At 56.7% G+C, this 25,021-nt stretch overlaps 1 long non-coding RNA gene across 4 annotated transcripts in view; it reads left to right on the top strand.

Annotated features, from left to right (window-relative positions):
• Positions 1-25,021, top strand: part of LOC311615758 — a 62,528-nt gene that overhangs the window by 14,518 nt on the left and 22,989 nt on the right. The window contains exons 3-6 of one of the 4 annotated variants that reach the window (XR_014793796.1): positions 893-1,068; positions 4,561-6,372; positions 7,569-7,728; positions 10,156-10,314. This is a non-coding gene — a long non-coding RNA (uncharacterized lncRNA). Of the gene's footprint in view, positions 1-892; positions 1,069-4,560; positions 6,373-7,568; positions 7,729-10,155; positions 12,467-25,021 lie in introns of those variants that run through there. The other 3 variants (XR_014793798.1, XR_014793799.1, XR_014793797.1) reach the window with 3 other exon arrangements.

The raw sequence follows: 25,021 nt of genomic DNA, 5'->3' as shown, positions 1-25,021 counted from the left end.
CAAGGCCCATCGGAGCAGGATTCTGAGGTGGGAGGGCTGAGGCGGGAGGGCGGGCCATACTATGGAGAAGGCAGCCCAGGCCCAGCTGGCAGAGCTCAGAAAGAGATGGCCTCACGCGGGCAGCCACGCCAGCTCAGTCCTGCCAGCCACATCCCCGTGTGCCCTCTGCAGGTGTCCGCCCCTCCCCTGCCCCGCCCTGCGTGCTCGCTGGCTGTGGGCAGGGGGAGGGGGATGGCAGAGCCAGGCCCTGCCCTGGACAGTGACCTTTTCTTGGGGAGAGACCTGACACCCAGTCGGTGGTGGAGAGCCTCCTGGGCCCTGAGAGGCCTGGGGGCAGGAGACCGCGGCTGGAAGGACCAGGGTTGGGGAGGTGCCAGGGGCTGGCTGAGGGGGTGCTCCGACCGACCTGTCCCCACGGGGGCGCACCGAGAAGGAAGGGGCCCGCAGGGGGAACGGGGAGTCAGCAGACACCCCCTTCTGTGCACACCTAAAGGCCTGTCCTCGCACCCCCGGTGGGCACAGCAGAGACCCGGGGCCACGTGTGAGACGGCGGACGGTCCATGGGACAGCCGAGGGGCCAGAGCCTGATGTGCAGGCACATCCAGCGGGTCAGGCTCCAGGCTGGACCTCAGGGCACCGGAGCGGAAATGCTGGGGAGAGCGGGTGACCTCACACACGAGCCAGTGTTTCCAATGCCCAGAGACGGTCCATCTGGAGACGGAAACCGGGGCCAGCGGCCAGCCGGGGCGGTCAGGGAGGGGGGCTGCGTTGCCCAGGAGCACGGGTCTCCGTGGGGGTGGAGATGGTCAGCAGCCGGAGCGAGGGGAGGGCGCACAGCCCCTCACATGTCCTCCAGGCCCTGACTGCCCACTAACGGTCAGGCCCCCCATAGGTGGCTACCAATGCCTGCGCATGTCCCCCCGTGGAGGCCGAGGGCAGCCATTGCTTTCCTGACAACAAGGACCCCTGTCTGCCTCTTCCGTGCCCTGTGTGCTGTCCACACCCCTGCCTCCTGCAGGCCCTGGATGCTGCACCAGAGGCGGCCCGTGCAGAGCCAGAAGAAAGCAGGTGCATGTGCAGGTGAGTGTGCAGGTGAGTGTGTAGCCTGCCTGCGCCCCTGTGTGCGGCTGGTACCCCTGCGTGTGGCTGTGTGCGGCCGGTGCCCCTGTGTGTGGCCGGTGTCCCTGTGTGCGGCCGGTGCCCCTGTGTGCGGCCGGTGCCCCTGTGTGCGGCCGGTGCCCCTGTGTGCGGCCGGTGCCCCTGTGTGCGGCTGGTGCCCCTGTGTGGCTGGTGTCCCTGTGTGTGGCCGGTGTCCCTGTGTGCGGCCGGTGCCCCTGTGTGCGGCCGGTGCCCCTGTGTGCGGCCGGTGTCCCTGTGTGCGGCCGGTGCCCCTGTGTGCGGCCGGTGTCCCTGTGTGCGGCCGGTGCCCCTGTGTGCGGCCGGTGCCCCTGTGTGCGGCCGGTGTCCCTGTGTGCGGCCGGTGCCCCTGTGTGCGGCTGGTGCCCCTGCGTGGCTGGTGTCCCTGTGTGTGGCTGGTGTCCCTGTGTGCGGCCGGTGTCCCTGTGTGCGGCCGGTGTCCCTGTGTGCGGCCGGTGCCCCTGTGTGTGGCTGGTGTCCCTGTGTGCGGCCGGTACCCCTGTGTGCGGCTGGTGTCCCTGTGTGCGGCTGGTGTCCCTGTGTGCGGCCGGTGCCCCTGTGTGCGGCTGGTGCCCCTGCGTGGCTGGTGTCCCTGTGTGTGGCTGGTGTCCCTGTGTGCGGCCGGTGTCCCTGTGTGCGGCCGGTGCCCCTGTGTGCGGCCGGTGCCCCTGTGTGTGGCTGGTGTCCCTGTGTGTGGCTGGTGCCCCTGTGTGCGGCCGGTACCCCTGTGTGCGGCCGGTGCCCCTGTGTGCGGCTGGTGCCCCTGTGTGTGGCTGGTGTCCCTGTGTGTGGCTGGTGCCCCTGTGTGCGACCGGTGCCCCTGTGTGCGGCTGGTGCCCCTGCGTGACTGGTGTCCCTGTGTGTGGCTGGTGCCCCTGTGTGCGGCTGGTGGCCCTGCGTGGCTGGTGCCCCTGTGTGTGGCTGGTGCCCCTGTGTGCGGCTGGTGGCCCTGCGTGGCTGGTGCCCCTGTGTGTGGCTGGTGCCCCTGTGTGCGGCTGGTGGCCCTGCGTGGCTGGTGTCCCTGTGTGCGGCTGGTGCCCCTGTGTGCGGCTGGTGGCCCTGCGTGGCTGGTGCCCCTGTGTGTGGCTGGTGCCCCTGTGTGCGGCTGGTGTCCCTGTGTGCGGCTGGTGCCCCTGTGTGCGGCTGGTGTCCCTGTGTGCGGCCGGTGCCCCTGTGTGCGACCGGTGCCCCTGTGTGCGGCTGGTGCCCCTGCGTGACTGGTGTCCCTGTGTGCGGCTGGTGTCCCTGTGTGCGGCTGGTGGCCCTGCGTGGCTGGTGCCCCTGTGTGCGGCCGGTGCCCCTGTGTGTGGCTGGTGGCCCTGCGTGGCTGGTGCCCCTGTGTGCGGCTGGTGCCCCTGTGTGCGGCCGGTGCCCCTGTGTGCGGCCGGTGCCCCTGTGTGCGACTGGTGCCCCTGTGTGCGGCTGGTGCCCCTGCGTGACTGGTGTCCCTGTGTGTGGCTGGTGCCCCTGTGTGCGGCTGGTGGCCCTGCGTGGCTGGTGCCCCTGTGTGCGGCCGGTGCCCCTGTGTGTGGCTGGTGCCCCTGTGTGCGGCTGGTGGCCCTGTGTGCGGCCGGTGCCCCTGTGTGTGGCTGGTGTCCCTGTGTGCGGCTGGTGTCCCTGTGTGCGGCTGGTGTCCCTGTGTGCGGCCGGTGCCCCTGCGTGGCTGGTGTCCCTGTGTGTGGCTGGTGCCCCTGTGTGCGGCTGGTGCCCCTGCGTGGCTGGTGTCCCTGTGTGTGGCTGGTGCCCCTGTGTGCGGCCGGTACCCCTGTGTGCGGCCGGTGCCCCTGTGTGCGGCTGGTGCCCCTGTGTGTGGCTGGTGTCCCTGTGTGTGGCTGGTGCCCCTGTGTGCGACCGGTGCCCCTGTGTGCGGCTGGTGCCCCTGCGTGACTGGTGTCCCTGTGTGTGGCTGGTGCCCCTGTGTGCGGCTGGTGGCCCTGCGTGGCTGGTGCCCCTGTGTGTGGCTGGTGCCCCTGTGTGCGGCTGGTGGCCCTGCGTGGCTGGTGTCCCTGTGTGCGGCTGGTGCCCCTGTGTGCGGCTGGTGGCCCTGCGTGGCTGGTGCCCCTGTGTGTGGCTGGTGCCCCTGTGTGCGGCTGGTGCCCCTGTGTGTGGCTGGTGTCCCTGTGTGTGGCTGGTGCCCCTGTGTGCGACCGGTGCCCCTGTGTGCGGCTGGTGCCCCTGCGTGACTGGTGTCCCTGTGTGTGGCTGGTGCCCCTGTGTGCGGCTGGTGGCCCTGCGTGGCTGGTGCCCCTGTGTGTGGCTGGTGCCCCTGTGTGCGGCTGGTGGCCCTGCGTGGCTGGTGTCCCTGTGTGCGGCTGGTGCCCCTGTGTGCGGCTGGTGGCCCTGCGTGGCTGGTGCCCCTGTGTGTGGCTGGTGCCCCTGTGTGCGGCTGGTGTCCCTGTGTGCGGCTGGTGCCCCTGTGTGCGGCTGGTGTCCCTGTGTGCGGCCGGTGCCCCTGTGTGCGACCGGTGCCCCTGTGTGCGGCTGGTGCCCCTGCGTGACTGGTGTCCCTGTGTGCGGCTGGTGTCCCTGTGTGCGGCTGGTGGCCCTGCGTGGCTGGTGCCCCTGTGTGCGGCCGGTGCCCCTGTGTGTGGCTGGTGGCCCTGCGTGGCTGGTGCCCCTGTGTGCGGCTGGTGCCCCTGTGTGCGGCCGGTGCCCCTGTGTGCGGCCGGTGCCCCTGTGTGCGACTGGTGCCCCTGTGTGCGGCTGGTGCCCCTGCGTGACTGGTGTCCCTGTGTGTGGCTGGTGCCCCTGTGTGCGGCTGGTGGCCCTGCGTGGCTGGTGCCCCTGTGTGCGGCCGGTGCCCCTGTGTGTGGCTGGTGCCCCTGTGTGCGGCTGGTGGCCCTGTGTGCGGCCGGTGCCCCTGTGTGTGGCTGGTGTCCCTGTGTGCGGCTGGTGTCCCTGTGTGCGGCTGGTGTCCCTGTGTGCGGCCGGTGCCCCTGCGTGGCTGGTGTCCCTGTGTGTGGCTGGTGCCCCTGTGTGCGGCTGGTGCCCCTGCGTGGCTGGTGTCCCTGTGTGTGGCTGGTGTCCCTGTGTGCGGCTGGTGTCCCTGTGTGCGGCCGGTGCCCCTGCGTGGCTGGTGTCCCTGTGTGTGGCTGGTGCCCCTGTGTGCGGCTGGTGGCCCTGCGTGGCTGGTGCCCCTGTGTGCGGCTGGTGGCCCTGCGTGGCTGGTGCCCCTGTGTGCGGCTGGTGTCCCTGTGTGTGGCTGGTGGCCCTGCGTGGCTGGTGCCCCTGTGTGTGGCTGCGTGTCCCTGCGTGCGGCTGGTGGCCCTGCGTGGCTGGTGCCCCTGCGCGGCTGGTGCCCCTGCGCAGCGCCCTCGGGCGGACGTGGTGGTCAGGTCGCAGTTCCAGTCCAGGCAGGCTCCACCGTCCAGCCGGCATCTGACAGTCCACTCCGGGCTTTGCTCTTCCTCACGCCGCCCGCAGGCCCAGCTCCCGTTTCCCTGGCAACCACCTCCCTTAGCCTCAGCTCTGATGACACAGGAAGGCGCTCAGACAACGGGAGGGCGCTGTCCCCCTCACCCAGGGAGGGCGCTGTCCCCTCACCCAGGGAGGGCGCTGTCCCCCTCACCCAGGGAGGGCCCTGTCCCCCTCACCCAGGGAGGCCCTGTCCCCCTCACCCAGCGCACCGCCCCCGCCCGCACCCAGGGGGATACACTGCCCCTTTCCGCCAGCCGAGCCTTCTCCCTGCTCCACCGCCTGGTGTGGGGCAGCCAGGGCACCGCATGGCACAGCTCCTCCTCAGTCCCAGCAGCAATTCCGGGTTCGAGGGCAGGGCAGTCAGTGTGCACCCTCCTCAGTCCCAGCAGCAATTCCGGGTTCGAGGGCAGGGCAGTCTGTGTGCACCCTCCTCAGTCCCAGCTGCTGTTCCGGTTTGAGGGCAGGGTAGTCAGTGAGCACCCTCAGTCCCAGCGGCGGTTCCAGGTTCGAGGGCAGGGCAGTCAGTGTGCACCCTCCTCAGTCCCAGCGGCTGTTCCGGTTTGAGGGCAGGGTAGTCAGTGAGCACCCTCAGTCCCAGCGGCGGTTCCGGTTTGAAGGCAGGGTAGTCAGTGAGCACCCTCAGTCACAGCAGCGGTTCCGGGTTGGAGGGCAGGGTAGTCACTGAGCACCCTCAGTCCCAGCGGCTGTTCTGGGTTCGAGGGCAGGATAGTCAGTGAGCACCCTCAGTCCCAGCGGCGGTTCCGGGTTCGAGGGCAGGGCAGTCAGTGTGCACCCTCCTCAGTCCCAGCAGCGGTTCCGGGTTCGAGGGCAGGGCAGTCAGTGAGCACCCTCAGTCCCAGCGGCGGTTCCGGGTTCAAGGGCAGGGCAGTCTGTGTGCACCCTCCTCAGTCCCAGCGGCGGTTCCGGGTTCGAGGGCAGGGCAGTCAGTGTGCACCCTCCTCAGTCCCAGCAGCGGTCCCGGGTTCGAGGGCAGGGTAGTCAGTGTGCACCCTCCTCAGTCCCAGCAGCGATTCCGGGTTCGAGGGCAGGGCAGTCAGTGAGCACCCTCTGTCCCAGCGGCGGTTCTGGGTTCGAGGGCAGTGTAAGCAATGTGCAGGGACACCTCTCCAAAGGCAGGACACATCACACCGAGTCAGCAGGCGTGGCTGCTCCGTCCGGGGTCGGATTTGAACCCGGGACAGGGAAGGCACTGGGCCCTCAGGCTTCCCCACCACAGCGGTGCCTCCCCTGTCGGATCCTCTGTTTGTAACACTTACATAATAAAAAAAATACCTAACGTATACAGCTCAAAAATAAAGAAACAAAAGAACAGGTGCTGGTCCCCCCCTCCCGCCCTGAGGCTGAGTCAGCAGGTCTGGGCTGGGCCCCTGCAGGAGCCTTGGTGACCCCCTCTCCCCTGGAGGCCCAGACTGCTGCTGTGGAGAAGGCCATCCTCCCGGAGGAGGCCTGGGCCTGGAATGGGAGAGTCCTTCCGAAGACAGCGGACCCTGCTGACCTGCTGCTGGCCCTCAGCCCACCGGGCACGAGGGAGGAGGAAGCCTGGGCCTGGAGATGGGAGACCCGTCCTTCGGAAGAAGGCGGTGCTCCTCCTGACAGCCCATGGGCATGAGGAAGGAGGAAGCCTGGGCCTGGAGATGGGAGACCCGTCCTTCGGAAGAAGGCGGTGCTCCTCCTGACAGCCCATGGGCATGAGGAAGGAGGAAGCCTGGGCCTGGAGATGGGAGACCCGTCCTTCGGAAGAAGGTGGGCTCCTCCTGACAGCCCACAGGCACGGGGAAGGAGGAAGCCACGGTCCAGGTATGTGTGTGTTAAAGCCGCCTGTCCTTGTGGTCCTGACCAAAGCTGTGAGGTTAACACCTAGCACTCGCTAAGCAGACAGACAGGTAGTCCTCAGATTCCGTGGGACCACCTATGTCTTTTTGAGGTGACTTCGGCAGCTCCCGTCCTATCTTATAAAGGGGGGATGTGCTAATTGACCCTCACACCGCCGCAGACATGGTGGCGCCCACAGCCAATAAGGAGGGAATATGCTAATTGCTGACCCCCCTCAAAGATCATGGCACCCGCAGCCGATAAGGGCGGCATATTCTAATGGACTACCACATCCTCAAAGATGGTGGCACCCACAGCCACAATATGGCAGCACCCAGCCCCCTCAGCCCAGCCAGAGTGGCAGGAGCACTGCTCCACACACCTACCTCTGGAGTCCCCTAGAGCCCTCAGCTCCCAAGCAGCCCATGGCTGGCACGAGGCACTGGCAAGTCTTGGATGGCAGCTGCCCAGTTACCCAGGGCCAGTCCGAGGCACAGGCAAGGCTCAGTGGCGGCTGCCAGCTACCCAGGGCCGGCTGAAGCCTATGCAGCGGGCAGTGGCAGCAGCAGAGGTGTGATGGGGTCTCCTCCCGCCCTGAAGTCTCCTGGACTGAGAGAGGAGGCAAGCCAGACTAAGGGACCCACGCCCTCACAGTGCATGAATTTTCATGAGCTGGGCCTCTAGCTTATTTATTTTTAAAAAGTTGCTTCATTTTGACATGTGTACATATGTGCTTTATGTTTTTTATTATTTATTTCCCACAGGTAAAGGTCAGGAATGGCTACCTTTCTTTTCATTTGTTTACTGTTCCACTTCATTCCTGTGGTGTCTGTGCTCCACGTGAGTGACGTAGGCGCCTATGCGGTTGGGTTCCCACTTGCGGCGACAATCGTTTGCATCGAGCGGTGGGAGCGGGCCTCGACGTGGCCGGGGACCTCTGTACTGCGTTTATCCCCTGTCACGGCCCCTGAGCTTAGTCGCTTTAACGGTGTGTGAGGCCGTGCACAGAGGCCGTCTGGGGCGGAGCACAGGGCTCTGTGGGAATGGCCGCCACAAGCTGAGACGTTGCCCGTCCATGTGGCCCGACCAGCTGTCGGGCTTCCCCTGACATCGCTGAGTGGCATTGTCATGCTTCATTGCCCTGATGTTTTCACGTTCGTGCGTGCTCTTCTCTGGGACAGACCAAGCAGGTCAGACGTTGATGCTGAAAACGGAAGGTGAGCCGAGCTTGTTCCAGGCACAGCCATGGACACGTCACGGCCAACCTTCTCCTCCAGCCCCGAGGGCACTGCTGCTGCGCCCTGCTCCCTGGAGGTCAGACGGTGTCAGCTCCTGGAGAAGGTGAGCATCTGGGTGCGTCGGGAACGCTACAGGGGCAGGTTCTCCTGGTGCTTCCTGTAGGGCCAGCCCAACCAGGACAGAGTCTTGTCCGTGACTGGGAAGACGGAGCCTCACGGGGCATTTGCACAGCCTGTGGGAACACGGGGACCCTGGTTTGGCCTTTCCAGAGCAGGGCCAGGGAGGCATGGGGGAGTGGGCTCACACCGAGTGGCGCCCCGAGGACTGAGGTGTAAGGACACGGGTACATGGCAGGGCCGCCCATGAGACAGGGAACTCTGGTTTGGGGCCATTGGTAGAATGGCGGGGCTTGGGCGCCATCTGAGGGAGGTGCCACAGGTCTCGGCCTGAGGGGCGCTGCGGTCCCATGGAGACCCCTCAGGTAGGCTTGGTGATGCAACAGGCTGTGGGCACTCGGGGTGCAGATGGAAACAGATGGGGGCGGGGGAAGGAGGATGAGAAAGGAGAGCGCTGTGAGGACAGAAAGTGCCTACTGTGTCCGAGGCAGCCTTGGTACTTGGTTTGGCGACATGAGCGCCTTGGAGAAGTTACAAGGGCCTGCTCCCAGGTGGGGGACGTGAGGAGATGAGAGGTGAGCAAACACACGGCTCCTGGAGCCTGCACTCCCCAGAAGCTTGGCTTCAGGGAACCGAGACCTGGCCGTAGCCGCAGAGGGGGGTGCACTGAGGGACGCGCTGTGAGGGTGTGGCCCCCGGACAAGAGGCGGGAGCACAGGACGCAGTCCCAGGCCCTGAGGACCCTGAGGCGGTGCAGGGGTGACTGTGAAGGAGACATTGGAGGGGCCTGGGGGGGGTGAAGGTGAGGCGTGCACAGCAGGGTTCAGGCAGCACTGGGTCTGCGGGAAGACTCCATGCTCACTCCTGCTCCCGGCCTCACCGCTGTGGCCGTGGAGCTCTGTGGGGGGAGTGACAGCAGCTTCCGAGTGAAAGCCGCCATCATCCATCAGGGAGACCGAGACTGGGTGACCCAGCAAGGGGAGAGAACTGGACCGTTTGGGCACAGGTGCGTGAGAGGGCAGCTGTTATATGGAGGACCAGACAGCCGGCCGGTGATGGGGGCAGGGGGTCCAGGGCTTGGGTTGGGGTGATGGCGGCAGCTGGCGTCATGGGCCTGAGTGGCCACCGAGCTCAGACAGAGGGCTTCTCAAAGACATTCCCTGTTTCAGGACCAGAGCGGCGCAGGGAGCCAGGAGAGCTGGGCAGGTTTGCCTGGCTGGGACCTGATTGGGGTGATGTAGAGCATCTGTCAGTCTCGGGCCTGCACGTGAGGCTGGCCCGGTCACTCCCACCTGCGGGTGAGGAGGCTGTGCTCGGGGCCCTGAGACGAGGACCAGAGGGCGCCCTGGGTCAGCAGAGAAGAGCTCCCTGTGGGTCTGGCGGGGGGGCGGGGTGTGTGTCTCACAGACCTCACAGCGGCCTGGCGGCTGGTCAGAGTGCAGGCAGAAACATGAGGCGAGGCTGCAGCATCTTCCTGAGGCCACAGGCCCAGGCCACCCCGGGTAACTGGCAGGACCTCTTAGGTTTGGGGGCACAGGGTCCAGTCCCTGAGTGTCTGCCATTGCTACCTGGCCACGACCCGCAACCTAGAACTCAGGTCTCTGTGCAGGAGCCGTGTTCTTCCCAGGCTCCTTCCCCCGTTTGGGAGGTGGGGCCGTAGGAAGAGCTGAGACACATGGGGACGGGGGATGAGGTGGACCGCGACTGGAAACGGAAGACCCAAGCCCTTCCTGCACACGGGCCCTTCAGCCACCAGGCAGAGACGGCAGGATTCCGGAGCTTCTTTGGGACACGTCCCTGGTTTCCACCTGGGAGACTAGGGCCTCAGACCCCTTCTGTCCCCTTAAGAAGGAGGGGACGGGGTAGAGGGGACGGTTCTTTGAGCTGCGAGAACCACAGGATCCCAGGGACAGGAAGCTGCCACAGGCACAGTTTGTGACATTCACTTGGTGGCCGGGCAGGACTCCGTGGGCGCTCCCTGCAGGACTCGGTGGGCGCTCCGGGCAGGACTCGGTGGGCGCTCCGGGCAGGACTCCGTGGGTGCTCCTCTGTGGGAAACGCACTCTGGGGGCCGGCGGGCACCTGAGTGGCCCAGAAGGAGCCCTGGGACCTGCCCTGTCAGTCACTGGGAGGGCTTGTGGCTGCTCTCCCTGGACAAAAGGCAGGGCCTGAGCTCTGGCCGGGATGTGTAGGGACCGGGGGCAGGTCCCCCAGGACAGCGGGCTGGGCAAGACCTCCTGGCAGACGCTCTGGGGCTGTGCGCAGCCCTGGCGGTCCTCCCCCGTCTCTGCTTCTGTGGGCCCTGCTCCCGGGGGCCTCCCCTCAGGGAGGACGGGCACGGTTCACCCAAGAGGAATGAGGAGGAAAACCGCGCCTTCTCCCCACAAGAGGCTGACTGTCTGTGCCTTCCCAGGCTCCCTCTCCTGGCTCGGAACCCGGCTCTGCAGCCCAGCTCCAGGACGCCGAGTTGACGTGATGGAAGAGAAGGAGCCCAGCGTGGCCTGTGGAGGCCGGGACGGCCTGCAGGAGACCCGGCTGCCCTCGGTGGCACCCTCACCAGCTCCTGCCCTCGGTGAGTCTGTGCGGGCCTCTCCTCCGGCTGGGATCTGTTTTAGGATCCGTCTATGGCAGGCTACACGCTGTCCTGGTCAAAGGCAGGAGGAGGCCAGGCCCCCAGGTCTCCTCTCTCAGGGACCGACTGGGAGGTGGGCTCAGGGCAGCCTGTGGGCAGGCTGGGGCAGGCGTGCTGACATCCCCTACTCACATGTGCTGCTCTGCCGGCACTGGCCCTCTGGTCTGTGTGTTCTGCGTGGCTGTGCTGGTCTTCACCAGCAGTGCCGCCTCTGAACAGGTGTGTGAGGGACAAAGGCCCCGGCCCTTGCTTCTGACCTGCTGGCTGAGCTAAGATGCAGAATGGGAGTGGTCCGGGTGTACAGATGCTCAGGGACCTCAGTGAGAATGCTCGCTCTCGGGTCTCTCCTCCACATCTCCCTTCCTCCCACATGGGGAAGGAGCCTGTGTGCCTGTGAGTCTGTGATGATGGGGAGGGGGAACCAGGACGCACCTCTGTGGCTCACAGCGCCCCAGGTGGTCTCTGTGGGAAGGACACCTCTTTACATTTATTTTTCCTCACAGTTCACATTCAGTATGGCTTGGTATTAGTCGCAGGTGTGCAGCCTAGAGCCGGTGTTGGCAAACTGCGGCTCACGAGCCACATATGGCCCTTTGGCCCCTTGACAAAATACCACGGCCTGGGCGAGTCTATTTTGAAGAAGTGGCGTTAGAAGAAGTTTAAGTTTAAAAATTTTCTCTCAAAAGAAATTTCAATCCTTGTACTGTTGTTATTTGGCTCTGTTGACTAATGAGTTTGCCGACCACTGGCCTAGCTGTCAGACAATCATGGACTTGACAAAGTGTTCTCCCCAATCTCCAGCACCTTCCTGGCACCACACACACTCATTACAGCATTTTGAAGTATAATTCCTGTGCTGTACAGTACAGCACCATGACTCTGTTGTAACGGCCAATTTGTACTTCTCAGTCCCTTCCCTTCTTCACCCAGTCCCACCCCCCCTCCTTGACAGCCATCCTTCTTGTTCTCTGTGTCTGAGTCTGTTTCTGCTTTGCTTTTTCATGTGTGTTTTGCTTTCGATTCCGTATGTGAGTGCAGTCCAAGGTAGTTGTCTTTCTCTGACTTATTCCTCTGAGCACAACACCTTCTGGGTCCATGTATGTGGAGCTTCTCTGCGTCTTGACTCACCTCCCTTGTCTGAGCTGTGCTCCTTCCCCGTCTCTGCTTCTGTGCGCCGTGCTCCTGGGACTGCAGCGGACACTCTCCTCTGGGGCTTGTCTGTCATGCTGACTGAAGACTTCACACGCTCTGTCCAGGTCAGTGGCATACTGTGCAATGTCTGCCTTGTCCCAGACAATGTGAGCACCGTGGCCACATAACCCTCCCCTCAAAAACACTAAACACAACAGAATGACCAAGAATGCAGTGGTCCCAGGTGGCCAATGTGACCGACTGATGAGTTTCCTGAGGTGAGTACGAAAATGGGATTGTGGGTCAGAAACTATGAGAATTAGCGGTGGCCTTGAGTAGACGATTACAGTGGAATGATGGGCAAAATGAGTCGTATTAAAGGGGGTGGAAATGGTCTCAGGAGAAGCTGAAGCAGTTTGGCTTTCAAATGAAAAGCTGCAAAATGACGCGTGGGACAGAGGTTGGGCTTCCCCCATTGGGTGTGGGATGGTCCAGTGAGCAAAGAGCAGGTGACACTAGGAGACGCCTCATAAGCCCAGGAGCGAAGTCCCTGAGCAGGTGCGAGGCACGGACCCCGAACACAGGTGGCTGGCTGCACTCCGGAGCAGTGTGCTCAGGGGAAGCGGACAGGGTCACCGAAATAACAGGTCCACAGGGTTTGGGAAACACTGAGAAGCTCGACCTCATGGCACCTGTGTGCGGCTGGCAGTCGAAGGGGAGGTCACTGGGATGGAGCAGGACTGCTAGTGAGGGAGGTAGTGGTGTAGGCAGAATGCGAGGGAACGTGACAGGCAGTGCCCGCTGGTTACACAGTTACATAAACAGTTCACTAAGGTTTGTATTTTTCTCATCGAAGCTCAGGTACAAGCAGGGCTGTGTCCCTATGGGGCACAGAGGAGAGCAGCAAGGGTGGTGAAGGGAGCAGGAGAGTTGTGTTGGGGCGATTGTGTACCCGGGGTGGGCTGGGTGGGAAGAGGCCCGGTGGAAGGCGGAGGAGGCTGTGGGCTCTGCAGGGAGACACCAGAGAGGGTCAGGGCTGTCTAAGCAGATGCAGAGGAAGGGAGGGCGCTAGACCTCCAGGGGAGGGTGTTGAAGTGGTAAGAGAGGGGAATGCTAGAAAGGACATCATGGAGGGCCCTGCGCTTCCTGGAACCCGGCACGACCTTGGGCAGGGGGATGCTCGGCTGGGCGGCGGGAGCGCTTCTGAAGGGCAGCGGGGCCCCAGGTTGTCCGTGCCGGGCTCCTGTGCCCTGTGGCCCCGGGGGTTTTTGAGGGTGAGGGCTGAGAGGACCGAGGGCCACAGGAGACCAGTGTGTCACAAGTTGGGGCAGCGGTAGGGTGCTGCCAGGCACAGGTACAGGCCTCCTGGTGGGCGGAACAGCGGCCAGGGCCACAGAAATCTCCAAATGCCTGCCGGGTCCCCCAGCTGATAGTTTGCAGCTGGATCCAGACTCAACTCCAGCAGGTGCTGGCAGAGAAGCTAGCAGAAACCTCACTGCGCACCAACACGCATGCCCAGAACCCGCCAATGAGCGCGCAAATCCGGCTCTTGCTTATGTCATTCCTGTGCGCCTGTTCCATTGGTCTCTGTGTTTAGGCTACAGGTCTCCATGTTTAGGATACAGGTCTCCGTGTTTAGGGTTCCGAGGGCCACTTCCCCCGAGTTTTTCCGCGGTCCCTCCATTAGGGACCCTCCTCGCGATCCGGTCAGCCTTCCCGGGCCTGGTCCCTCCGTCTCCCCCGGCCCCTGGCAGAAACCACGGCTGTTCCTCCACAATGCCCCCCCCCTCCGTTTCTCTGGCCAGCAGCCCTTTCCGTGGGCACTGTCTTCCCACACCGAAAGAGCTAGGCAGCTCTTGGGGCCCAGTTGTTCCTTCAGTGGCCAGTGTGCAATTTCCCTCTGTGAACAGAAACACGTCGTTTTTCAAATGGACTCTTCTACCAAGGTCCTTCCTAGGTTACTTAGCAATTTGTATTCATGCTCCCCAGAAGGCCATAGTCACGGGCTTTCCCCAACTTGCTTTTTTAAAAAAATATATATTTTATTGGTTGTTTACAGAGAGGAAGGGAGAAGGATAGGGAATGAGAAACATGGATCAGCTGAGGATGTGCCCGCAACCAATGTACATGCCTTGACCGGAATTGAACCCTGGACCCTCCACTCCATCCACTGAGCCAAACCAGTTAGGACTCCCCAACTTTCTTTGGGTTTTATGAGCTTTTTTCAATATAGTGTTCAATAATGAGTCACTCAAACCTCACTAGGAAATGTTTAGGAAACATAATAAAAATAAAATAATTCAAACCACAGTCCCATCTCCCAATATTGACCATTAACAGTGTTTTGTGATCAATTTCTTAGAGACTGTTCATCAAACACAAGGAGCATTTTATTTTATTTTATTTTTTATTTATTTATTTTTTTAAACACAAGGAGCATTTTAAATATACTAAGGCTCATTTTGCATCAGGACTTCAGCCTCCTCTTTTTAAACTCAGTTATTTCTTTTGGAAAGTCATTTGTAGATTTTTAGTTTTACTACTGAACAAATAAGGGAGATATACTGCAAACTACTGAAAATGTGTATAAGTCTGAAGTTGAAGATGCAGTGAACTATGATCCAGAAGCAGCACAGTCTGTGTTTGAGAGCAGGGGCTGGAGTGCAGGTAGGCTGCACTCTTTAAAAATATATATTTTATTGATTTTTTAATTTTTTAATTTTTTTAAATAAATCTTTATTGTTCAGATTATTAGAAATGTGTTCCTCTTCCCCCCCCCCACAATTGCTCCCCTCCACCAAGTTCCCACCCCACCCTCTGTCCTTTCTTCATCGCCCATTGTCCTCATCCATAGGTGCACATTTTTTGTTCAGTCTCTTCCCGCACCCGCACTCCCCTTTTCCCCAAGAATGCTCAGTCCACTCCCCTTCCATACTTCTGATTCTATTATATTCACCAGTTAATATTGTTTATCAGATTTTTTAATTCCCATGGTTTTTAGTTTCACTTGTTGATAGTTACATATTTGTTGTTCATAATTTTTATCTTTATCTTCTTCCTCTTCCTAAAGAACCCCCTTCAGCAATTCATATAATTCTGGTTTGGTGGTGATGAACTCCTTTAGCTTTTTTAAATTTTTTTATTTGTGAAGCTCTTTATCTGGCCTTCGATTCTGAGTGATAGCTTTGCTGAGTAGAGTATTTTTGGCTGTAGATTCTTGCTATTCATCATCTTGAATAATTCTTGCCATTGTCATCTGGCCTGCATGGTTTCTGTTGAGAAATCAGCTGACAATCATATGGCTGCTCCTTTATAGGTAACTACCTGCTTTTCTCTTGCTGCTTTTAATATTCTCTCTTTGTCTTTTGCTCTTGGGATTTTAATTATGATGTGTCTTGGTGTGGTCCTCTTTGGATTCCTTTTGTTTGGGGTTCTGCGGACTTCCTGGACTTGTAAGTCTATTTCTTTCCCCAGGTGGGGGAAGTTTTCTGTCACTATTTCTTCCAGTATTCTTTCAGTATTTTGCTCTCTCTCTTCTTCTGGGATCCCCATAATTCTGATGTTGGTTCGCTTGAAATTGTCCCAGAGGTTTCTTACACTATCTTCAACTTTCTGGATTCTCTTATTTTCTTGCTTCTGCAGAGGAGTGTCCTCTGGCTCTTTGTGTTCTAAATCTTTGACTTGATTCTTGCGATCTTCCAATCTGTTTTTAGGACTCTGTGTAATATTTTTTATTTTAGACAATGTTTTCTTTATTTCTAGTTAATCCTTTTATTTCTAGTTGATCCCTTATTATTTCTAGTTGATCCCTTTTCATATCCTTATAGGTCTCATTTATTTTATCGGCCTTTTTTAGGATATTATTGAAAAGCCTTATAACAGTAGTTTTGAACTCAATGTCCATTCTTTTCTTTTCCTCCATCTCCTTTCTTTGTGTCCTGCCTCTTTTCTGCATTTTAGTTGTTTTCCTGATTTGATGGAATAGTTTTGTGTTAGGTGTTCTGGTAGAGCCCAGTAGCACAGCCTTCCCAGTTACCTGTGGCAGACCGTCTTGGTGTAGCCCTTTGTGGGCTGTGTGTGCAGTCTTGTTGTTAAGCCTTGCTTATCACTAAGAAGCATTGATCTCCAAGCCAATTGGCTGTGAGGATCAGCAGTATCTCAGCTAAGAAGGCTTCTGTACTCTGCTTGGATGGGGCAGAGTCTCGGGGTGGCACAGGCAATCTTTGGTTCCCTGTCAGTCTCACCTTAGAAAACTCCTGTTCGCGGTGAGTCTCACCAGATTGGTTGCAGGCTCACGCACCTCTTTGGTAAAGGCGCAGACAAGCTTTGGATTCTGGCCAGTCCCTCCTTAGAGAAAGCCAGCCTCTGGGAGAGCTTCTGTGCTCAGCTTGGATGGGACGGAGTCTCGGGTGGTGCAGACAAGCTTTGTTTTCCTGTAGGCTCCTCCCCAAGTCCCGCAGTAATGGCCTCTGGCTTCATACACCTCTGAGAGATCTCTGTCCGCTGCCTGACAGTCTGTCCTCTCCCTGATTGGGGCTGGCTATCAGAGCAATAGGGTGGTTCTGTTTTCCTCTCTAACAAGAAAGCCAGCCGCACATTAGCTGTCCGCCCTCTCCACGTGCCTGGAGTAAGCCAGGAGCAAACTCAGCCCGGCCTGGCCTCTTCATGCGCCAGGAGTACGCCCGCAGCAATCTAGGCCAATCCTCTCCGCGTGCCAGGAGTAAGCCAGCGCCTTTTCGCGTGTACAGTTCTCTGTACCTTCAGTTTCTGAGGGTCGGCGTGCCTTCTCTCTCCTTCCCAGATGGCAGAGCCTCCTCTCAGCTAGCCGTCCAGTGCTTCAGGGCAATGCCTCCCGTTTTCCAGTTCTAAATTCAAATTTGTTGTGGTAGGCTGCATTTGCGTGTCTACCCTATGCCACCATCTTGGTTTCTCTTTTATTGATTTTTTTTACAGAGAGGAAGGGAGAGGGATAGAGAGCTAGAAACATCGATGAGAGAGAAACATTCACCAGCTGCCTTCTGCACAGCCCCCACCAGGGATGTGCCCGCAACCAAGGTACATGCCCTTGACAGGAATCGAACCTGGAATCTTTCAGTCCGCAGGCCGACGCTCTATCCACTGAGCCAAACGGTTTCGGCCACTTCATAGAACTTTTGTTCTACAACGCATCCTTAAGTGATTTGGTGCAGTGTTTAAAAACTAGCCAGCCTTGCCGAAGCCAGTTTGGCTTAGTGGATAGAGCATTGGTCTGCAGACTGAAGAGTCCTAGGTTCAATTCCGGTCAAGGGCATATACATTGGTTGCGGACACATCCCCAGTAGGGGCTGTATAGGAGGCAGCTGGTAGGTGTTTCTCTCTCATGGATGTTTCTAGCTCTCTGGCCCTTTCCCTTCCTCTCTGTGAAAAAAATCAATAAAATATATTTTTAAAATAAATAAATAAAAATAAAAACTAGTCAGCCTAGCCGGCCACCTTAGAGGGTTGGTTTGGGTCATGTAATGAGTGTCTGGGTGCATAAAGAATACAGGGAATTCTTATTTATGGGCCCAATGAATGACATGCTATTGGGATTGGGAACATGGTCACCTGACAGTGGGCAGTGTGTATGAGGCTAGCCCCGTGGTCAGCAAACCGCGGCTGTCGAGCCACACGTGGCTCTTTGGCCCCTTGAGTGTGGCTCTTCCACAAAATACCACGGCCTGGGTGAGTCTATGTTGAAGAAGTGGCGTTAGAAGAAGTTTAAGTTTAAAAATTTGGCTCCCAAAAGAAATTTCAATCCTTGTAGTGTTGCTATTTGGCTCTGTTGACTAATGAGTTTGCCGACCACTGGGCTAGCCTGATCTGACTGCAAAGGTCTGTCTCTTCCCCAAGTCCTGCTAATGCTGCTTTGGCAGGCCTCCCATAACTGAAGAAAGTCATATAATTTTTTTAACCAAAGTTTCATTTTACAGACCAACGTACACAAATAATCTGAATGCATTTATACTGACAACTTCTTTCCCATAGAACTTCCTTTCACTGGACATGCAGTTCTTCCCTAATATTTTCTTCCTGTAGTTCTCCTGGAGGGCCTTGGGGTGGGGCTCCAGAGAACTCCCTCCAAGTTCAGGTTCTACCATCCTTCCCTAATGATTCTCTCTAAGCCTCTCTTTTCTGGGCCTGCTGTTTCCACAGTTTTAAGGAGAGTCAAGTATGGGAATTCATTCCAGGAAAGGGTTAATTTGCTTCGACAGAGTTTGATATCCTGAGGTCTACATGGTCTCTCAGATTTCCTTTATGCACAGACCCGCAGACAGGAAAGGGAGAATGGAGAGGAATGAAATGATAAATATGAATACACTGGGCCATCTCAGGACCACCACACACTAAAAATAAACTCAGCCCTAGCAGGTTTGGCTTAGGGGATAGAGCATTGGCCTGCAGATTGAAGGGTCCCAAGTTCCATTCCAGTCGAGGGCACATGCCAGGTTGTGGGCTCAATCCCCAGTGGGGGGTGTGCAGAAGGCAGGTGATCTATGATTCTCTCTCATCATTGATGTTTCTCTCTCTCTCCCTTTCCCTTCCTCTCTGAAATCAATAAAAATATATTTTAAAAATAAAAAATAAATTCAAAGCTAAGGTTCCCAACACTGCCAAGTTACTATACATGTTCTTATTTTTTCTAATATATTTTACTTATTTTTTTTTTTTTTTTTTTTTTTTTTTACAGAGGAAGGGAAAGGGAGAGTCAGAAACATCGATGAGCTTTAGCCAGTTTGGCTCAGTGGATAGAGTGTCAGCCTGCAGACTGAAGAGTCCTGGGGTCGACTCTGGTCAAGGGCACATGCCAGGTTGTGGGCTCGGTCCCCAGTACGGAGCATCTCTCTCATCATTGACGTTTCTATCTCTTCCTCCCCTTTCTTCTCTGAAATTAAAAATATATATATATATAATTTTTAAAAAGAGCCCTAACCGGTTTGGCTCAGTGGATACAGCATCAGTCTGCAGACTGATGGGTCCCAGGTTCGATTCTGGTCAAGGGCATGCACCTTGGTTGCGGGCACATCCCAGTCAATGTTTCTAACTCTCTCTCTCTCTCTCTCTCTCTCTCTCTCTCTCTCTCTCTCTCTCTCTCTCTCTTTTAACCAGAAACCTATATTTTTATTTTTTTAAATAAATCTTCATTGTTCATATTATTACAAATGTTCCTTTCCCTCCCCCCTCCATTGCTCTCCTCCACCAGGTTCCCACCCCACCCTCTGCCCTTTCCCCACCCCCCATTGTCCTCATCCACAGGTGCACAGTTTATGTTCAGTCTCTTCCCGCACCCTCACTCCCCTTTTCCCTGAGAATCGTCAGTCCACTCCTCTTCTATACCTCTGATTCTATTATATTCACCAGTTAATATTGTTCATCAGGTTTTTTAAATCCCTTGGCTTTTAGATTCACTTGTTGATAGTTACATATTTGCTGTTCATAATTTTTATCTTTATCTTCTTCCTCTTCCTAAAGAACCCCCTACAGCAATTCATATAATTCTGGTTTGGCAGTGATGAACTCTTTTAGCTTTTTTTATATGTGAAGCTCTTTATCTGGCCTTCGATTCTGAGTGATAGCTTTGCTGGGTAGAGTATTTTTGGCTGTAGGTTCTTGCTATTCATCACCTTGAATATTTCTTGCCATTCCCGTCTGGCCTGCATGGTTTCTGTTGAGAAATCAGCTGACAATCGTATGGGTGCTCCTTTACAGCTAACTACCTGCTTTTCTCTTGCTGCTTTTAATATTTTCTCTTTGTCTTTTGCTCTTGGAATTTTAATTATGATGTGTCTTGGTGTGGTCCTCTTTGGATTCCTTTTGTTTGGGGTTCTGTGCGCTTCCTGGACTTGTAAGTCTATTTCTTTCCCCAGGTGGGGGAAGTTTTCTGTCACTATTTCTTTGTTTCTAACTCTCAATCCCTCTCCCCTCCTCTCTGTAAAAAAAAATCAGTAAACATATATTTTTTAAAAAATAAACATCAATGAGAGAGAAACATCAATCAGCTGCCTCCTGCACACACCCCACTAGGGATATGCCTGCAACCAAGGTACATGCCCTTGACAAGAATCGAACCTGGGACCCTTCAGTCTGCAGGCCGACACTCTGTGCACTGAGCCAAACTGGTTAGGGTGCTATACCTGTTCTTATAGTAATGAAAAGATTATCTGAAAGAAAAACTTCCATCTTTTTAAAGTAAATGTATTTTTGCCGTCTTATTCAAAAAAGTGCTCTGTACCTGTTATAAGTACAATGACTGCAGAATTACTAAAAAATGAAACTATAGAAATTCAGTTCTTCTTTTTTTTTTTTTTAGCTCCTTGAATCTTCTACAAAATATCATTTCCAAAGAGCAAGTCATAATTTTTCCTATACTTGTTAACTAATGGCATGTGTGGTTATATTATTTTGGCACAGACATCCTTTGTTTTTAATCTAAGAATGTAGGGAAATTCTATTTTTCAAAAAATATATTTTTATTGATTTCAGAGAGCTAGAGAGAGGAAGATAGAAACATAAATGACAAGAAGGAATAATTGATTGGCTGCCTCCTGCACGCCCCACACTGGGCATCGAGCCTGCAACTGGGCATGTACTCTTTACTAGAATCAAAACTGTTACCCTTGACCAGAATTGAATCAGGGACCCTTCAGTCCACAGACTATCTATTGAGCCAAATTGGCTAGATCAGTGGTCAGCAAACTCATTAGTCAACAGAGCCAAATATCAACATACAATGATTGAAATTTCTTTTGAGAGCCAAATTTTTTAAACAAACTATATAGGTAGTAGGTACATTGTTATTAACTTAATTAGGGTCCTCCTAAGCTGGCCTTTGCTAAAACTCAAGGGGCCAAAGAGCCGCATGTGGCTCATGAGCCGCAGTTGGCTGACCACTGGGCTAGAGCAAGAGACGTTTTTCTGGCCTTGTTGTTTTTTACATTTTGAGGGTTACAGGAACTAAAAACAAAAGATACAACTAGGAAGAGAATAAAAGTTTAAAGGGACAGAGCTTGAAGCAAGGAAAACTGGGATTTATTTTAATTAATCTACATTGTCTCCTCCTGGACAAGGTGAAGTCATGGAAAACCTGAAGAGCTTTCATCAGTTGATACTTATTTCAACCTTTATTGTTGAGAGTATTACTGAGGTCCTCCCTTTATTTCCCCATTGCCCCTCCCACTGGCATTCCTAGCTGCCATCAAGGTTCACCATCTTATTATCTGTGTCCATGGGCAATTATATGACATATAGATCAGGGAACAGAACAGAGAACCCAGAGGTCGACCAAAGGCATTATGGTTAATTAATATTTAACAAAGAGGAAAGCGCATACAAGGGACTAAGACAATCTATTCAGCATTTGGTGTTGGGGATAGTGGGCGGGTCCAGGCAAAAAAGAAAAAAAAGAAAAAGAAAAAGAAACTAAACCACCAATTTACAAAAAAAAAAGAATAAACTCAAAATACATAAAAGACTTAAATATAAATCGTGATACCATAAAAATCCTAGCATAACACATAGGGAGCGTAATATCAGACACCTGGAATAGCAAAATTTCCCCCCAAACATCCCTAGGGTAGGAGAAAAAGCACCACCCCCCCCCCCCCCCTTAAAGGGTAGGGCTGCACTGCGCAGTCTCTGAAACAAAGCACCATTTTTTGCAGAAAGCGTGCCCTGCCATTTTTTCTAAGCAGGAAGGGCGGGGGAGGAGGTGAGCAGCTCGGATGCATGGAGCAACACTGCCACCTGCTGGCCAGAGAAACGGAACGGGAGCAAACACACAATGAAAATGTCATTTCCGTGATTTCCCTGCGCAGAGCCCGGGAACACGTGACTGAACGCGAACCGGACTACGAAACATCACAGACACTCACAGCACACGCCGAGTGGCTCCAATAAAACAGCCCCAACAAGGCCCCTTTCCTAGTCCCGCCCTAAGAGCCATAGGAACAAAGACAGGATGTCCCTTGGCCCGTACCGGAAGCTCCCGGGGGCGCCGCGCACTGATTGGCCAGTTCTGCGCACGCGCAGGAAATGCGGGTGAGGTCCCTGCCAGTCTTCCAGCCGCACAGGTTTCCCTGTAGACAGCGTGGGAACTTTGGGCCGAGGGAACTGAACAGTGATGTCCAGGTGCTGTGACCCAAGAATGGCAATCTCCCCACCGCCTCATGTGCAGGACAGTTAACCAATGCTCTCGCCATCCTCCTCCTGCTCCCCCTGTCCCTAGCAATGACAGCTCTTCTGTACCACAGAGTCAACCCTCACAGGAGACCACTGCCTCTCACTGTCACCCTCTTCCAACCTCCATGACGACCTCACTCCCCGGCACCCTCTTCCATTCAGTGGAGAAGACAGCAGCAGTGAGGTGACTTCTCACAGGTTCCCAAATCCATCGCCCAGGCTGTTGCCCTGACGGTCTCTGCCGCACCGAGCACACCTGCCCTGACTGCAGCCAGCCTCACCTGTGCCCGGGCTGCCATGTCTTCCCCTGCTCATACCACCCCTCCTCCCTCCCGGACCCTCACTGAGCAGGAAGGGAGAGGAACCCAGGGAAGCTACAGAGCCTGCACGTGGCTTCCAAGGAATCACGGTGTTAGAAGCCAGGCTGTTTGCTTTTCAGTGCGTTCATTATTGTTCCCCAAACAAGAGGGCACGCCCCCAAGGCAGGCAGCAGACACCCCTAAGACCCTGGGGGCACTGAGCACAGACAGTGCTCCAGACGTGGCCCGGGCCTCAGAGGGGATGCTGAAAGTGAGGGTGGAGGACCAGGGGTTTCAGGGAGCGCTGGGTCCTCACTCCTGCTCCCATTCCTCCTCCTGATCTGAGACCAAACCTCAAGCAGCCTCTGGCAGCGACCTCACTGGGTTCCTGCTCTCACGCCCCAAACCCTGCCATCTGAGCGCAGCACGAGGTCCTGTTAGCAACTTACCTGATTCCCCTGGACTTCTAAGCCCTGTTACTGTGCTTCCGAGAACTGCACTAGAGAAGTAGTCTGCTTGGGGATTTGTGAGCAGGTTCTTTCCAATTTACTGATATCTCTCACCTGCGCGTTTGACACCTGAAGCGGGGCAGGGGCAGGGGAGCGGATATTGGGAGGGCGGGGCGGTTAGACCTGGCTGGGCAAAAGTGGTTACAAAGCTAACTTCAGTTTCTGTGGACAGCAGAGGGCAGTGGCGCATCGTGCTCCACACCAGGCCTCCTCTCCCCCGCCCTTTGTGCCTGAAAAAAGTGACTTGAGTCTTCTCTAAATTGGAAGGTACTTTCCCTGTCCCAGCAGCCTCAGCTGCCTTAGAGACCCCCTGCACTCCATTGCTGCCTCAGGAGCTCACAAGTGAAAACTCATACACACACCTCAGAACTTTACCTTCCAGACTGCCTTCTCTTAAAAAAAATATATATATATATATTTTATTAATTTTTTACAGAGAAGAAGGGAGAGGGAGAGAGAGTTAGAAACATCGATGAGAAACATCCACCAGCTGCCTGCACACCCCCCACTGGGGATGTGCCCGCAACCAATGTACATGCCCTTGACCCGAATCCAGCCTGGGACCTTTCAGTCCGCAGGCTGACACTCTATCCACTGAGCCAAACCGGTTTCGGCCAGATCGCCTTTTCCTCTCACCTGCTGCCAGGGTGGTCAGCAGCACTTCTGCTTCTCTGCAGCGGGTCCTAATTGGCTTTCCCCAACTCCTTGTGGGTTTTATCGGCCTTAATGTATATGCTGCAGGCCCAGTGCACGGGATTCCTGCATGGGGGAGGGTCCCTCAGTCCGGCCTGGGCCCTCTTGCAATCCAGGACCCCTCGGGTAGGTCCCTAGGCCTGGCCAGCCATCAGGGCCCATTAGGGCTTTCCTTCCCCAGGCTGCCAGCGGCTGGCCCCGCCCCCGCTGCTGCCATGGCTTGTTCTCTGTGCAGAGCTGCCCCTGTGGGCCACAGGCATGGGGTGCGATCCCTTGGCAGGCCTGAGCCTCCCTCTGCAAGGCAGTGGCTGGCCAGCCTTGCACACCACAGCACAGCTGCCTGGTGGCCTGGGCCTCCCTCTGAGGGCAATGGCGAAGCAATGCCAGGGCCCCAACCACTCTTCTTTGTTTTCAGTGTATTTTTATCGATTTTTTACAAAGAGGAAGGGAGATGAAGAGGGATAGAGAGCTAGAAACATCACTGAGAGAGAAACATCAATCAGCTGCCTCCTGCACGCCTTTCTGCCCCCCACACCGGGAATGTGCCCACAACCAAGGTACATGCCCTTGACTGGAATCAACCCTGGGACCCTTCAGTCTGACGCTCCATCCACTGAGCCAAACTGGTTAGGGCTTCCCGGACCAATCGCATCGCACCCGCGTGGCTGGGCAGGCCAGTGTATGTCATGGTGTGGTCGTTGGAAGGTCTTCCGGGTGGTCGTTCTGTTCTCCGGTCCTTTGATTGGTTTGCACATTGTGCTTTTATTACTATCGATGATTCCATTATGGCCGTCACTCACACCTCCCTGTGGAACATGAGTGCAGAAGGATAAAATATAATAGTTATTCAGCCCAGGGTCCCATCCTCCAATACTGACCATGAACAGAGTTTTGTGGTCAGTTTCTTAGAGGGGGTTCGTCAGACACCAGGTGTGTTTTAAATGCAGTGAGGGTCCTTTTCCATCAGGACTTCCCCCGCCCGTTGGTACACCCGGGTGTACCTTTTGGAAAGTCGCTCTGTTATTTATGTGACTGAGGAATAAGGGCGGCAAGGCACACTGCAGATGCTGAGAGTGTGTGAGTCTGCGGTGGAAGGCGCAGTGCCTTGTGGACCAGAAGGAGCACCGTCTGTGTGTGAGAGCAGGGCGTCCGCGGGGAGAGCAGGGCGTCCGCGGGGAGAGCAGGGGCGTCTGTGTGTGAGAGCAGGGGGTCCGCGGGGAGAGCAGGGGGTCCGCGGGGAGAGCAGGGGGTCCGCGGGGAGAGCAGGTGGTCCGCGGGGAGAGCAGGGGCGTCTGTGTGTGAGAGCAGGGGGTCCGTGTGTGAGAGCAGGGGGTCCGCGGGGAGAGCAGGGTGTCCGCGGGGAGAGCAGGGGGTCCGCGGGGAGAGCAGGGGGTCCGCGGGGAGAGCAGGGGGTCAGCGGGGAGAGCAGGTGGTCCGCGGGGAGAGCAGGGGGTCCGCGGGGAGAGCAGGGGGTCCGCGGGGAGAGCAGGGGGTCAGCGGGGAGAGCAGGGGTGTCCGCGGGGAGAGCAGGGGGTCCGCGGGGAGAGCAGGTGGTCCGCGGGGAGAGCAGGGGTCCGCGGGGAGAGCAGGGGTCCGCGGGGAGAGCAGGGGGTCCGCGGGGAGAGCAGGGGGTCCGCGGGGAGAGCAGGGGGTCCGCGGGGAGAGCAGGGGGTCCGTGTGTGAGAGCAGGGGGTCCGTGTGTGAGAGCAGGGGGTCCGCGGGCGAGAGCAGGGGCGAGAGCAGGGGGTCCGCGGGGAGAGCAGGGGCGTCTGTGTGTGAGAGCAGGGGGTCCGCGGGGAGAACAGGGGGTCCGCGATG

The sequence above is a fragment of the Pipistrellus hanaki genome (assembly GCF_964339955.1).
Source record: "Pipistrellus hanaki genome assembly, chromosome: X".
Classification (NCBI taxonomy): Eukaryota; Metazoa; Chordata; class Mammalia; order Chiroptera; family Vespertilionidae; genus Pipistrellus; species Pipistrellus hanaki.
This window is presented reverse-complemented; position numbering and strand designations above follow the sequence as displayed.